Source organism: Megalobrama amblycephala, linkage group LG2 (genome assembly GCF_018812025.1).
Source record: "Megalobrama amblycephala isolate DHTTF-2021 linkage group LG2, ASM1881202v1, whole genome shotgun sequence".
Taxonomy (NCBI): domain Eukaryota; kingdom Metazoa; phylum Chordata; class Actinopteri; order Cypriniformes; family Xenocyprididae; genus Megalobrama; species Megalobrama amblycephala.
The window spans coordinates 43,314,081-43,329,988 of record NC_063045.1 but is presented as its reverse complement, the minus strand read 5'-3'; the positions used below and the strand labels follow the sequence as shown (position 1 = coordinate 43,329,988).

At 38.9% G+C, this 15,908-nt stretch overlaps 1 long non-coding RNA gene across 2 annotated transcripts in view; it reads right to left on the bottom strand.

Annotated features, from left to right (window-relative positions):
* Nucleotides 1-14,619, bottom strand: part of LOC125259413 — a 67,758-nt gene extending 53,139 nt beyond the window's left edge. For both annotated transcript variants that reach the window (XR_007182799.1, XR_007182800.1), the window contains exon 1: nucleotides 14,543-14,619. This is a non-coding gene — a long non-coding RNA (uncharacterized LOC125259413). The remainder of the gene's footprint in view (nucleotides 1-14,542) is intronic.
* Between the last annotated feature and the right edge of the window lie 1,289 nt (nucleotides 14,620-15,908).

Genomic DNA, 15,908 nt, shown 5'->3' with positions numbered 1-15,908 from the left:
AATAATGGTTCTGATAGAAAGGTGTCAGGACACACAGAGCATCACAGTTTGTTGCGTATGGGACTGCATATCCGCAGACCAGTCAGGGTGCCCATGCTGACCCATGTCCACCGCCGAAACCATGTAACCTTTCATGGAAATGGTATTCCCTGGTGGCTGTGGCCTCTTACGGCAGGATAATATGCCCTGCCACAAAGCAAAAATGGTTCAGGAATGGTTTGAGGAGCACAACAAGAAGTTTGAGGTGTTGACTTGGCCTCCTAATTCCCCAGATCTCAATCTAATCGAGCATCTGTGGGATGTGCTGGACAAAAAGTCCGATCATGGAGGCCCCACCTCGCAACTTACAGGACTTCAAGGATTTGCTGCTAACATCTTGGTGCCAGATACCACAGCACACCTTCAGGGGTCTAGTGGAGTCCATGCCTCGACAGGTCAGGGCTGTTTTGGCAGCAAAAGGAGGACTCCTCTCATGCTGTTTGGGTTACTAGTATGTGCTCCTCCTGAACTTTGCTAATAAAACATCATATTTCAAATCAGAAACAAAATCATTTATGGAACGTGAACTGTCCCATAAATATAGTTTCTTATGTTGCATTGTATTATTTGCAATTAGTGTCCTGCTATCAGACTTGCAAAACATTTTTAGTTCGTGACCCATCAGTTGAGACTTGCTGAGCTATAATGATTGTAAGTGGGTCGGAATGACATGAGACTTGGATTTTGGCCAAAACAAATGAAGACAGCTGAGCGGTGTTGAAGAGTGAGTGCGTTCCGGATTTCAGCGCAGGACGAGCTTATATTTCCAGCAAAGATCTGTGATGAGAGAGGAAGCAGTTCCTAATGAACTTGTGTGAATTAATGGCAGCAGCATTATTAGTCTGCCGCAGAGTAATTAATTAGTCCCAGGATAGCCAGCCTCTCTTACACATTGAGGTTTAACATGACCCCGCCTCAGTCACTCCAGTTTTAAAGGAACAGTTCATCTTCATGTCGTTCTAAACCCATATGACTTGCTTTTTTCCAGCGGAACACAAAAGTCAATCTTTTGAAGAATTTCCAGGCTACTCTTTTCAATATATGAATGAAGACTTTCAAAAAGGTACAAAAGAAGTATCATAAATGTGGTCCATATGACTTGTGCACTATATTTAAAGCCTTCTGAAGTCAAAATAGTTTTGTTTATAAAACAGAGGGAAATTGATATATATTTACTTTAATAAATAAATAAATCTCTCTTTGGGGTGTTAAGGGGAGTACTGATAGTACTTTTTTATTAAGGGGAGTACTTTTTTATTCTTTTAATCCAGTTCACGAAACCTGTCTCAATGATTTATTCATTAATTAGACATACATCTCACATTCAACTCAGTGACTCAATGATTCAGTTGCAGCTATGAAATTTATTGAACAATAACTTAAATTTGAGTCTGTTCCTCCAAAGCTATTATATAGCTTAGGACCACTTTTATGATTCTTTTATGGTGTTTATGCGCCCCTTTTGAGACTTGGAAAAGAGCGACCAGCATATTATTCAAAATTACACTAAGGCTTGGAACGACATGACGGTGAGTAAATGATGACAGAATCTAATTTTTGTGTGAAATACCTCTTTAAATATACAACATCCATAGGCCCCTGAAAGAGCTAATAACGTTTTTAATGGACTCTGCTATCATATCTCTTGGACTGGAGGTGTGTGGATAAAAGGACTCTCTGAAAAGACATGAAAGAATGGAAAGCACAATTAATCTGGGTAATCTTTTTTGGGAGGCACAATGTAGACATTCATTTTATAATCTGTCTCAGTATGTCAAATACAATAACAAAGCCAATCGCCATACTGCTGATGCTGACAGCAAGGTTCAACGCTCGGTCCAATACTAATTTAATGGTTCCTTTGCAGTCCCTTTGGGAGCAGCAATAAAGCCTGGTCTGCAATATTGGCAACGCCACTGAACTCTCTCTCTCTCTCTCTCTCTCTCTTTCTAACTTGCTCTCTCTTTTTAACTCCCTCTTTATGCAAATCCTTGTGTAAATATGCAAAGTAATATCCTCTGATGTAGATTTGAATTATTCTGACTATTTGAGAGTCAATATGGATAGCATTCGTCTGATTAGTGCTAAAGACCGGAGCTCCACTTCACTTTGAATTTCACACATTTGCTGTAAGAGCTCAGGGCGTGCAGATTTATCCACATGTTAAAATGGAATCATTTGGATATCGCGAGAATGATTTATTACATTTCATTACCATAATAACACATTATGTTGGTGATCTACTTTCTCATATCCACATATCATACAATCCATGTTTTACATGACTTCATTCCTCCTTATCGTACAGTCCTCTTGGGTGTATTACCATATCACCAATTTGGTCCCAGAGAACCATGAAGGGTATTTCAAAAGACTTAATTTTTCTACACCCGATAATCTATCAACCTAAAGCTAAGCTGTGTGCTAAACACAGATATAGACCTGTTCTACATGTTAAATGGACAAATTTGAAGTATGAATACAATGACACACGCTTGTTTCTTTGGGAATAATATTGGAATATGAAAAAAATGTACATCTTTCTTTCTTTCAATGCTATTCTAATGCCAGTTGTAATACAAATGTAGCCCTACAAAGGAAAAAGGCAGTAACTAAAACAAAAAACTGAGATTAAGATTGAATTATTATTATTATTTTTTAAAAAATCTGCGCATAGTTGAGTCAATTTGTTTGTCAGGACAAATAATGCCAACTTGTGAGCAAATAAACAAAAAAAAAAAGCTTACACTACACCTACATTGCGTCAGGGGGTTACTCATTTGGCGCAAGCCGACTTGTGCAGTATGCGTATGGTTGTCCGCTGGAAGCTAGTTATTTGAATATATAAAGTTTTAAATATGGATATTTTTCTTACAAAAACACATTGCTTTGCTTTAAAAGGCCTTTATTAACCCACTGGAGCCGTATTACTGTTATTATGGATGGATGCATTTTATTTTTGCTTTAAAATGTGGCCCCCCATTCACAACCATTATAAAGCTTCGAGGGATATTTTTTAAATATATCTCCGATTGTGTTCATCTGAAAGAAGATAGTCGTATACATCTTGGATGGCTTGAGAGTGAGTAAATCACGGGATAATTTTCATTTTTGGGTGAACTGTCCCTTTAACATACAGACGTTGATAGGTAAGCAAGATATATTGTTTTCATTATTTACCATTAATATAACATTTTTTTCAGAAATATATATTTTTGCAAACCCAGTTCAAAAATTTCTGGCCTAAGAGACTTGGTTTAACTCCATTTTGACAAATGTGTAGTTACCCCATTATGTCTTTTTAGGGCAGCAGAACATGATTTACACAAGTTTAAGTTCCTGTATTGACATCTTTTGCTGTTGCTGGATCAACCAATCATCACCATGACCCTAGCTGTAAAATAAAAATGGCTGCAATTGGCTGATTCGAATGCTGTTCCAGGAACAACAAAGGATGTCGATCCAGGAACAACTACTACTTGTGTAAATCATGTTAAACAACATCAATATCCAGGGAGAGTAAAAAAAAAAAGAAAGACCAAAGCCTTGGCAAGTCTGAGAAAATCAAAACAGGCTGCTGTACAGCCACAAAAAAAAAAAAGAAAGAAAAAAGAGGCATGGCTATGTTGTTATATGCTCTTCGGTCATTGAGTTTCTGACTAGGCTTTAATGTTACATTATACCGGTTAATACATTACCATATCATTTCCCTCTCTTCTCCCCATGGTCTGAAAGGCAAGCCGTGAAATGAGAGAGGTGAAATAGAGATATTAGCAGGGTCAGAACCTTCACAGCCAATCATCAGGATGAAATTCAGATGGTGTGTGTGTGTGTGTGTGACCTTGTAATTTGCATTTCTTTCCAACCTGCTCTCATTCAGCGAAAGAAAGCCCAGGCCAAACCAGAACACGCATACAGCCGCCTGATGAAGCTAAATTGTCGACTACGGTCCGTCGTTTTATGCAAAATGATCGCCTTGAGTCATTCGAGTTGCCGTACATAATTTTCTCGCGTATGAATTGAGGATACGAGAGAAAATGAAATTAGCCGGCTAGAATTAGTTGAGGCAATTGTTTTCTGTAAATCATTTGGGTAAACGCCACTAATCAGGTTTTCAGCGCACTGCGGGGTTGAGCTTAGCAGCCAAGGCCTCCACTGTGGTGATTTATTAGCAGAATGCAGAGAATGCAGGGAAGTGATGAAGGAGACGAAGGAAGAAGAGAGAGGCCAAAGTGTTGAAACCGGGGAACCTCCCAAGTAGGCCTGGATGCTGAGTAAGAAGTACGGCAGATGGATCACAACGAGGGTTTCCCAGGATTCCCTAGGTCTGGGGACGCCCGCGCTGATTCAGAGGAGCGTGTCAGCATCGACTCTGCCAGCGTGACCCTAATCATCTGCTTCTTCCTATGAGACGTGGAAGCAGTTCATATTGCTCCGGCAAGGAAGGCGTGAATCTTTCTGATCTATTGCTGGCTCTCTGGGTGTTTGGAGGATAATAAATCAGCACGATTGGTTGGATGGGAAATCAGAGGAGTCTGGAGCTCCATTCACTGGTTTTTAATGGCCACGCAAGGTGATTTGTGTTCCTGCGAAGTCACAGTGGCGGGAAATGCATGAGGTTGTCAGCCAAAGCTACGCGGTAGCTCCGGGAGTCTGACTCACACATGGGGTAGTAACAGCAGGGATATGCAGCGCTGATGGACTGTCAGGTTCAAATTCAGACAGAATTGTGAGGATTCCAGCCGGAGATGAACGAGCTTCACTCTCATCATCCATAGTGCCCGTCTGGATTTGTGTTTGACACCACCGTCTGTTCCATTACTGCTCCAAATCCAGATGTGACCTTAATACTGTTGTCAGGAGAAGATCACAACCCTTATAAGTCTTATAGGTCACGAAGGTCTCCGATGGATTGGACAGTGTGTTGAGCCGAGTCGATGGCCAACAAACTACCTTCCACATCCCAGCCTGAATCAATGCAGCTGGATCCATTGGACTCAGGAGAGGAAGTAAGAAGGGACAGGTGTTTGAGGCCAAACCACCTTGGCTCTCATTCCTCAATCGGTCCCCCCGTGCTGTCTGATGGCTCCGTTCCAACCTTTCTGATCTTTACACAAGCTAAAAGGCTTGGAGACAGTGCAGGTTTACAATGACTGCAAGAAGGTCATGTGCTTATCTGCTTCTTTAACCTTAGGGTCTCTTCTACGCCCACCGTAGCCAAGAAGTCGGGCACTGTTCTGCAAGATAACACATTAAAGTCGTTGGCACGGTACTTGGGAGTCTTATTCCATTCATGTGAATTAAATCTGATGATAATTGTCGGCAGCTGCTCATATTTTAGGACTGTAACGGAGACATTTACGCTCTCGAGCGTACAATCACAAATGATTAACCTGGTGAAGAAATGAAGAGGTGAGGAAGTGGAACGCATCGCATCTCTCCTTGGACAGGTTCAGCCAAGTGATTTTCCTCCAAATTAACATCAAAACCTTTATTCAAATGCTGTCAATTTGAATCATGTTCCCATAGCAACACAACTGCAACAGGAAAGCGAGGAAATGTGTGCCCAAGTATTTGATGATGAGCCCCTTATTACAGTTTCTTTCCAATACATGCTATTATTGTTTTGGAGAGGATACTCATTTGAAGGTGCTTCGGATCTATCACACTGTTGAGTGATTTCTGGATTGTCTGAAATACAATATGTTTTCTTCATTTAACAAAGGCACCTGAGATCCGACTGGCTGCCGGCGCAGTTAAGCGGCGTGTAATATTGAGGGACTTCTGGGAGCGAGGCCGATCTCAATCCCCCGTCTTCATTTTCGGCAGAACGTGTGGAACTCCCCTCGCTCGCGTGCTCTTGGGCTGTCCTCAACCTGGTAGTCATGGGAACGGGTGTCATGTGACCAAAAGTCAGACGAACTTGGGCAAAGGAGGGGAACTGGCCCCGTAGAGGCAGTCAGCAGCGCTCTTGTCTCTTCTGACACGTTACCTTGGAAACAAGCCGGGGAGACAGGAAGCAAGGATTAGAGTAAGCCCCTGTTTGTTTGAATAAGAGTGAGGATGCAGCTCGGACTCCAGACTGTGCTTTGTCGAGGGGGGTTCGAGGGGGGTGTTGTGTGTACAAGAGTCATGTTTGCTGCACAGTAGAGAACAGTGTGAGTTTTGATGTCAACATGACAGGCCTGTGTTTCCGCAGCCCAGCTGTGTAAGGCCACAAATAACATGTATCATAAATAATTCATCCACTGTAGTGCAAATAATTGCGAGAATAGAATGTCTCAGCTGCCTTATTTACACCCCCTCACTTTATAATTAGATCTGTGATACTGTAACACATCCCCCTCCCAGAACTTACTAATCCAAGTGAAACCAAAATGTATTATTCTGATGCAATGACATAACGCTTGTTCTTTTGCCTGCATGTCCAAATTAATTCAAAAATACATTAAAAATGCAATTTATACATACAAAGACCTTGAATAAATCTTTTCTAAAATGACCATTTTTTATTACTGAATTAATTTATTTTGATATTTTTTGGGTGATATAAAGTCAGGATGATACTAATGAAGAAAAAATCCTCATTAAAAGTATTAATAATATTAATTAAATTATTTGGCATAATATTTTATTATTATTTTTTATTTATTTATTTTTAAACTACTTTAACAAAATGGATTCACTGCTTAGTAATATTTGGGGGAAAATGTGTCTGCCAAAGGTGATGCAGAAAACAAAAGTCAAATCATTCATGATTTATGAATTTATAATTTATGATATTATGATAAAAAAGAAAGATATTTGGAATATACACTACCATTCAAAAGTTTGGAAACATTACTATTTTTAATGTTTTTGAAATAAGTCTCTTATGCTCATCAAGCCTGCATTTAAATGATCAAAAATACAGAAAAAAACAGTAATATTGTGAAATATTATTACAATTTAAAATAATGGTTTTCTATTTTAATATACTTTAAAATATTTTTTTTTTCTGTAATGCAAAGCTGAATTTTCATCAGCCATTACTCCAGTCTTTTGTGTCACATAATCCTTCAGAAATCATTCTAATATGCTGATTTGATACTCAGTTATTATCAAAGTTGGAAACAGTTGTGTTGCTTAATATTATTTGGAAACTGTGATAAAGTATTAATTTCTTCCAAAAAAAAAAAAAAATGAAGAAAAAAATTCTGACCCCAAACTTTTGAACAGTAGTGTATATTGTTACAAAAAGATTTAATTTAAATAAATGCTGCTCTTTTTTAACTTTTTATTCATCAAAGAATCCTGAAAAAAGGTATCACGTTATAAAAAAAAATATTAAGCAGCACAACATTTGTTATAAATCAGCATATTAGAATGATTTCTGAAGGATCATGTGACACTGAAGACTGGAGTAATGATGCTGAAAATTCAGCTTTGCATCACAAAAATAAATTATATTTTAAAGTATATTATAATAGAAAAAAAAAAAAAAATATATATATATATATATATATATATATATATATATATATACACACACACACACACACACACACACACACACACACATACATATATATATATATATATATATATATATATATATATGGTCAAACCAAATATTTTTGATATGTTTTTACTAGTGAGTGCAGGACACTATAGTTCATTTATGTAAGTGAGGATAGCAAAAGTAAAAAAAAAAAGTAAACTGTGACATATTATAACCAAAAATTCTTCATACATTGGACTAAAATTGATAAAAATTTGGAGCCATAAATTATTCAGACACTTTGACCTGACCATGTTTTGCTTAAGTGTTATCTGACATAATTAAGATTATTTTTTTCTGATACAGTTTAACTCTGAGATCTTGTCATTTTTTATTACCAATTTTTTTTTAAACTATAGTGAATAAACTGTAATAATGAATGAAATGTTCAAGGTTTTGTTTGACTGTTACAAAGAGTACATTTGTAAGAACCTAGGACATGTTTTAAAGTTGATGTTTTTAAAAAAAAAGCGTTCTTCCTTTATCATGGACACTCTTATTTTCATTGCCCTATGAACGTTCATGCTCAGGATGTGTGTTAGACGGTGTGAAACGAAGCCCCTTGAGCGGCGACATGGCTAAGGGACGGAAAGAGCCTTGTGCCGCGTTTCCCCCGAGAGCTGCCAGAGTAATTATTTAACATCAAACAGCCAGGCTGCAAGGTTAATAAAGGGGATGTAACTGAGCTCCCAGAGGCCCTACAGGACTAATATTTACTGTTGATTTGGACGTACTTGAGAAGGAGTCTGACAGTCTCTCAATATCACTGACAGTTCTGTGGATGGATGGGGGTGAGACGCACTGGCCTGGGGATATTTTACAGGTCCCGGTGCCTGTCGATCACGATGGCTGGAGCCTGTTGCTGCTGCGCTCATTCCCGCATGGGGTGAGCAGCTCCTCATATTCAATCATTGGTGCAGAACATGCCAATGATAAAATCACATTATATGTGCAGATTAGGCTGTAGGTAAATAAGGGCTTCTGGCTTCTGTCATAAGTATAATATCTCTGCCATTCTCCATCTCTCAGAGCAACAAGACCCGGGGAGCTAAAACACAGAGGCATCAGTGATAAAATCAGATAAGAAACCCCTGTGCCTGTGGGTTCAAGTGCTCATTCAACAACGGGTGACCCACTTATTTTAATTGCTTATCCGCAAACACAAAGGGGAAAAAAGATAAATAGCACAGCCTTGTTCCACCGCCATCCCCGTGCTTAAATACGCAACATTGCACAATAACTGTATGATCAAGGCGTTTTCACACTTCAAAGCATAAAAGTGAATATATTAAGGATGTTCAGCTCAAAAAACTTAAAGAGTGTGTGAAGGATTATGGACAAACAAGCTTAACACGCATACAGTGGACCGCATACATGCTAATTCGCTTGCAAAAATCTATGTTAGCATTCACATAGCAAGCTGTAAGTATTATGAAAATCTCTATAGAATATCCCTCTCAAAGAGTCTTGCTGCTTTTTCCTCACGTTTGAAGTATCTTGACAGATCTAAAAGTGTCGGTATTATTTTTCTAATATCTTAAGGCACTCGTCTTCACCATTTCCTTCATTTTCATTTATCAATTCAAAATAGCTCATAAATGACCCTTAAGGGATGTTGTATCGTACGACAGTACCTTCATTTAGCGCTGATGAAATGCACTTTGATGTTTCTCCATTGATATTTCAAGGAAAATTGCACAGAAATTCACTTCATATTGTTGAAATTATTTAGTATGAAGCTGACTCCCACCACAATGTCTTGTCGTTTGGTCTCCAACCAATTATGGTAATATTGCTTCAATTGGCTAGATAAATACTCTGGCTTGGAAGCTCTTGGAGAATAGATCTGGGCAATATTTCACAATACAAACATTTTTTTCAAATCCAATTTTCATAATGAATATTTATTCAATCAGTTACGAAGCTCAATGCGAAAAGGCGCAGCCCCTGAGGACGCGCAGCTTTAGCCAGCAGCCTGTGACATTTCACAGTGGTAATGCCATTAAATATTTCACCATCTTGGTGGCATTTCTCATCATGGCCATGTTTTGTCTGCTCCTGAATGTGGGATGAACGTAGACTTTTTCACGAAGCACTCTTCAAATGTACGCCTGGTGATACATGGGAGGATATTCTACTGTAGTCAAATTTCATTTCCAACGCAAGGCTTCGTATGAATTATTTGAGGGAATTATGCAACGCACATCACACAGCCTGCCCGACTGTACACGGCCATCAGGAAACGGCAGGCAGAGAGATATGAAGATACATCAGTTGACATTTTCGCTCGACTCCCTTACAACCAGACAGCTCTGACAGACAAGACGCTAACAGCGTTCTATTGACCCCAAAATCATTGAATCCCTTTAAAAGAATGCAATGACAGATCGGTGGGCCGTCCTTTACAGAAAGAGCACTCAATAAGTTGACATATTTGTGTTTAGTTTCTCACTTTTCCCTGACAGAGCTGTCAAAGCATTTATTCCTCGGAAATATCACGAATGTTCTAATCTCGAACGGGTGTCAGGCGTTTTTCCAGGAATAAATGTGGAACTTTAAAGCACGTAATGAGAAGGCATATCGCAATTTTCTGAGAAGCGATTCAGAGTGCTACCTTAAAACGGAATGGATCTTCCCACGAGGGGCGTGCGGAATGATGAACTGCATATGATATGACACGGAGAGCTTGAGAGGAAAAGGGAGGTAGTGCTTTTTAATGCTGTTGTCTAGTTGCTTTCATTCTCTGCACTGCTCCCCGTGTTGTCTTCGGTTTTTCAGTCTCAAGCTATTCTCCCCCATATTGTCCCATTCATCTGCCCTGACACCAAGACAATGGCTGAGGGACCATCACATGCCTCTCAGCACTTTGAAAAATGAACTCTTTCTCACTATCCTCTTACATTCTCAGCAGTATAAAACACCCCACATCTCTCGGCACGTCTATGCCGGCGCTCTGAATCAGGCTTCTTGTGATTGAAGCCAAACGGGAGCGTGGTGAAGATTTCTTCTTCGGAGCGAAGGTTAAAATCAGTCTGTAGAAAGATCACGGAGGTCGTAGCTCTCGACCGGTGTGAAGGCGCAGACGCTTGTCCCTGAGGTGCGGACAATGGCAAATTGCTTTTCAAATAAAAAGGGTCACTTCTGTTCTCAATGGAACAGAAATGTTGATCGTGTTAAGAGAGAATTGTGAGAAGTATATTGCCATATTGGATATTTCAGGAAATATGCATATGATTTAGAAAAGTTTTCATATGGAGACAATGTTGAAGAAAACCTAGTAAACTTACTCAATTTGTCTACACAAGAAATTGGTTTCAAAATGTGAAAAAGTTCACCCAAAAATGAAAATTCTGTCATCCCTCATGTGGTTCTAAACCAATCTAAAGAAGATATCTGGAAAATCTTGCTCTCTCTCTTTTTTTTTTTTTCTCCATTTGAAGTCAAAGGGATCCAATTTTTGGTTTTGCTTAAAAGAAAATAATACAGGATATGCTTGTAGGATAAACTTGATATGCTTCTTTAATTTTAAAATTATGTTGCTAATCTAACACATGGTGTAACAGAAAAAGATTTGGATTGAGAGTCCCATTTCACTTTGAAATACGTGTTTAATTTCTAACATTAGCGCATGGCTAAGCTAGCACATCATATAATACTCTGAGGAAAGATTACTATTTTTTTTTCCCTGTTCAATATCCTGTTTCAATCTGAAATATGTCATATTATCGAAGTAATGTTGGCTGTGAGCATGCAGTTGGTTTAACGTTTATTCTTTAATTCTAACATTACCATGTGGCTAAGCTAAAATTGTGTAAAATAACACATTTAGATCTATCAATACATCTCAGTAATTATATTTGAGTGTGAGTAAAACATTGAACAAAATTAAGTACCTTAGAAAGAAGCATAATTAGTCTGAATTTAATGCCTAAAAATCATCTAGATTTTTCTCATCTAGGCAGCACACTGGGATTTGAGACACATGCTAACATGTGCTGTACAGAAGTGCAGCTGCAAAGAAATGCCGGAAGATCTAATATTTAATCAGTTCAGCAATGATACGAATATACCAAAGCGCTGTCAAAACAAATGTGTAAAACACTTCTCAGCTTTTAAAACTACAGTACTATGTCTTGAAGGTAAAAAAGCATTTTCTTTTTAATGGTTTTCATTTTGCTGCATGTAAAACGCTAAGCTCCATCAGACCCCTGGTGTGTTGTTCACACTGAAAACAAACGACCCATTTGTTGTTTAGACAGCGTCTTCAAAAAAAGAAGACAAAAAATTAGTACTGCACCTTCTCTGAGTGCATTAGGAAGAATCTAGCACTCTGAGGCACAATTGCTTGTGTATAATGTTCGAAATGATTGTTGATTTTGCACCCTAATTCTGTTCCCAGTCCACTACGAGCCACTCAGTCTGCTGACACAATACAGACAACAGAAACTGCAAACACATTCTCCCAGTACTTGCTAGGCCAATGAAAACATCATCAGCTGCCTGGTGATTACTGCTGTGGGCACATCATTGATCTCCCAGAGAGCTGGTTCATCCCGTCACCGCTTTCACATAATGGCAAAACTTTTTCCCTGGGCTCTAATCGATACACCGTGAGAGCCTCCACTAATGTGGCCCGGCCACGATGGCGAACCCCCATTAACTTTGATCGGTGTGGAGTGGATCACCTCCCTGCATTCAGAGTGCCTTCATTGACCCAGTGCATTGCTGCATTTTAAACTAACAATCAAAACATACAGAAACTCTGTATTATTACCATTACGGCGTTTATGTACCTATATCCCCTTTGGCAAAAATCAAAACGACCTGACTTGAAATGGATGCATAATTAATAATTGTTTAGATTTGGCTTCATGAAAGGGGAATCTTTAAATAATGTATGCACTTACGGTGTCGTTTTTTAATAGGGTTTGCTCTCAGAGCCATACGTATTCTTTGCTGTCCTAAAGGAAGAACTGGTTATTGGGTGGTATCGATTCTCTTCCAACCCCCTCTAGCATAGAGGCATTAGTCAGCTCTGGCCATCCGCCAACTAGTCTACATAACTGAGAGTCTGGCGTGTTGCATTCAGGTTGAAGGATATTTTTAATCTCGTATATGCAGCCACTGTAAATCGGGTTATTTTCATAATTAAGAGAAATTGCTGCACCAAAAGATCAATAGGGTTAAAGATATACAACTGACTGCTATAACAAGCGATCCGAATTCAGACTCACAGTTAGGCCACATTTAGCGAGAGCGCTGGAAATCAGTTAGGCAGAATTACATTAGAAAGACACCTGAATCACAATTTGATGTAAAAACTTTTGTATTGAACACAGGATATTCTTGGTTCAATAAAGTTAAACTCAATTGACTGCACTTGTTACATAATGTTGACTGCCACAAATATGTGTTTCTACTTGTGCCACCTTCTCTTTAAAACAAAAAGCAAACATCTGGGTTACAGTGAGGCACTTACAATGAAAGTTAATGGGGCCAGTCCGTAAACATTAAAATGCTCAGTTTCAATAGTATAGCCACAGGACGTAAACAGCAGTGTCAGCATGATTTTAGTTTGAAAAATGATGAGCCATAAACCCTAAACATGACTGTATAAAACATAATTTATACATATTTATACATACACGCTCAGAGATTTGGATCAGCGTCTCTGGCATGGGAGCTGGGCACGCTAACAAGGATGCTAAAGACAGCAGTCTCTAGCGCACCTTATGAGGCCAGGGGAGTAAGGTTTACATGTACATCTCTTACACTTAACCCATAACTCACTCCCATCTGGTAACCGGTCCTACTCAACCTGCTCAAAGCGGGATTCGAACCGGCGTCTCTGGCATGGGAGGCAGGTGCGCTAACAAGGATGCTAAAGAACACAGATGTGCACACTAAAAACTCCTGGGTCAAAAATAACCCATAATGGGTTAATAAATCCTGGGTTAAAAAGGGACCAACTAATTTCTGGGTTATTTCAACCCAGAAAAATGGGTTATTCTTATTGACCCAACTTCTGGGTTAAATACCTGACCCAAATTTTGGGTTAAAATAACCCAAAATTGTAGTTAATATAACCCAACTTCTGGGTCAAAAGAACAACCCTAATATCTGGGTTGATATATACTGACTTCACCATGTGCTGCAATGTAAAGTTAGTTTTACATTAATTTACAGAAATCAGCTGCATGAATAAAAATTGCTGATGTTATTGGATTTTCAGGTGATATTCTCAATTCATTCAGTTACCGGACGCTCTGAGGTAAAGTGTTCAGACTGCAGACTCAGCAACGGTTGTATTTAATTATACAGTACAATCATAACATAGTACTGACATTATCTTAATTTCATAATGTCCTTAAACATAACAATATTGCTGGCCATAAACTGAGAAAGTAACGTTACACGATACCTCGAGTTGTCCTAGACGCGGCGCGGCGCTTCTCGTCCGGTGTTCGACCCCCTTAACGCGGCATGAAGTCGCCACCAGCTGTACTGTACTTATCGTATTATTACCAGTATTATAACAATGAGATAAGTACAGCACAGTTTATGAAAAATGGAATTTAAAGACCGTGTAAAGTGAATTCAGTCGTTTTCTTCTAAACACATTATATAGGTCATACGTTTTTCAACGATGTGTAAAAAGCATTTCAACCATTTTGACACCTAATTTCATGAACTTATCGTTATTTTTAATCATTCAAATTTGGCTGGGTGGTTAATAACACTTTCTTATTTAGTCTGACAAACTCAAAACACATATTTATTTTGACTTTACACGGACTTTAAACTAGTTAGATTTTGTCGCGATATCCGCAGGCGGCTACATGCTAACCACAGAATTACCACGGTAAGCCATGGTCATTTTTTCAACAAATCGTGCTAAACTAGCAACGGGGACATGGACACAGAAAAGTTTACGTTACATTGACACTGAAAATACTTGCTTACCTTGACGCGACAAAGTTGCACCGAAGAAGCCCAGGCCAAAACGGATCGAGTGCGTTCAAGTTCAAGTGATGGGTGTTTCAAACGACTATTGTGAGAAAATTCCAGAACAACAGCGGGGGGCGGGGGGAAGGGGCGTTAACCTAGAACATGGGTTACTCTTTGAAAAATAACCCAGAAACCTAAACAACCCAGGAATTGGGTCAAAATATTAGCCCTATGTCCCAGAAAATGGTTAATCTCTGAAAAAATAACCCATAATTTTAACCCAACACAAATAACCCAGAAAATGGGTTAAAGAAATAACCCAGGAGTTTTTAGAGTGTGCCTTTTGAGGCCAGGGAAGTGAGGTTTACTTGCACAGCTCTTACTAGCTTGCATCCGTTACAACACCACAATGCCTAAAACCCTAAAATAAAGTTTTAACAGAATAATTAATTTAAGTGCTCTTATAAAATTCTAAGCGTTTCACATTTCGGCTTTTAAATTCTCCAAAAGATTTGCCCCATTCACTTTCATTGTTAGTCATAACCTCAATTTTCACTTCTTTTTTTTTTTTTTTTTTTTTTTTTAAAGAAAACAAGAGTGAAGTCATTTTTTTTTTTTTTTTTTGTAAGCAACATTGCACCAAAAATGCTGTCAATTGAACTTGACTTGTATTAAATGGGAATATTCCTTTAATTCACTTTCTTTGAATCTCTCTCAGATTTTTCCTCCAGTGGCTCAGCTAAGACTTCCCATCTGTAATTAGTTACAAATTGGACGTATCGCTAATCCTCAGTTTAGACTTTACATTTACATTTACTTTTATGTTCCTGGCAGATGCTTCGGTGCAAACGTCTCCCCTGGTTTAAATAATGATCCGATTCTTTCCTCTGGGCTGTAGATTCGAGGTCGCCCGGGAGGATGAGAGAACGCTCGGGGGGTAAGAGTGCCGGTTGAATTCATCAGCCCGCAGGGAAACCGGCATCCCACCCGGCTGACGTTTTCAAAGAGCCCAAATGTGCAATTATAAACACTGAAGCGGAGTTGCTTCATTTTACTTTTTCATTATATCAGGGCCGAGTTGAATCATTTGGAGAGAAATAATGAGTCAACCTAATCAAGGACTTCCGCTTTTTGCTCAACAATAATTACATAGTCAGACCCGCCGCAGAGCTGTATGATTTATGACAGGACATGATGGATATTAATGGATTTCTTAATTGGTGCATATGTTTATGAAATTGGCTGGCTGGCACTGACATAACAGGCTGTCAGGTAATGCGAGCCCTCTTCAGAAACTGCCTGGGTGGTTGTGAGGATAGAAAGCTGTTTGCTGCAGCTCTGTCTCTGCAAATAAAAAGGAATAAGAGAAGAAAAGAATCGA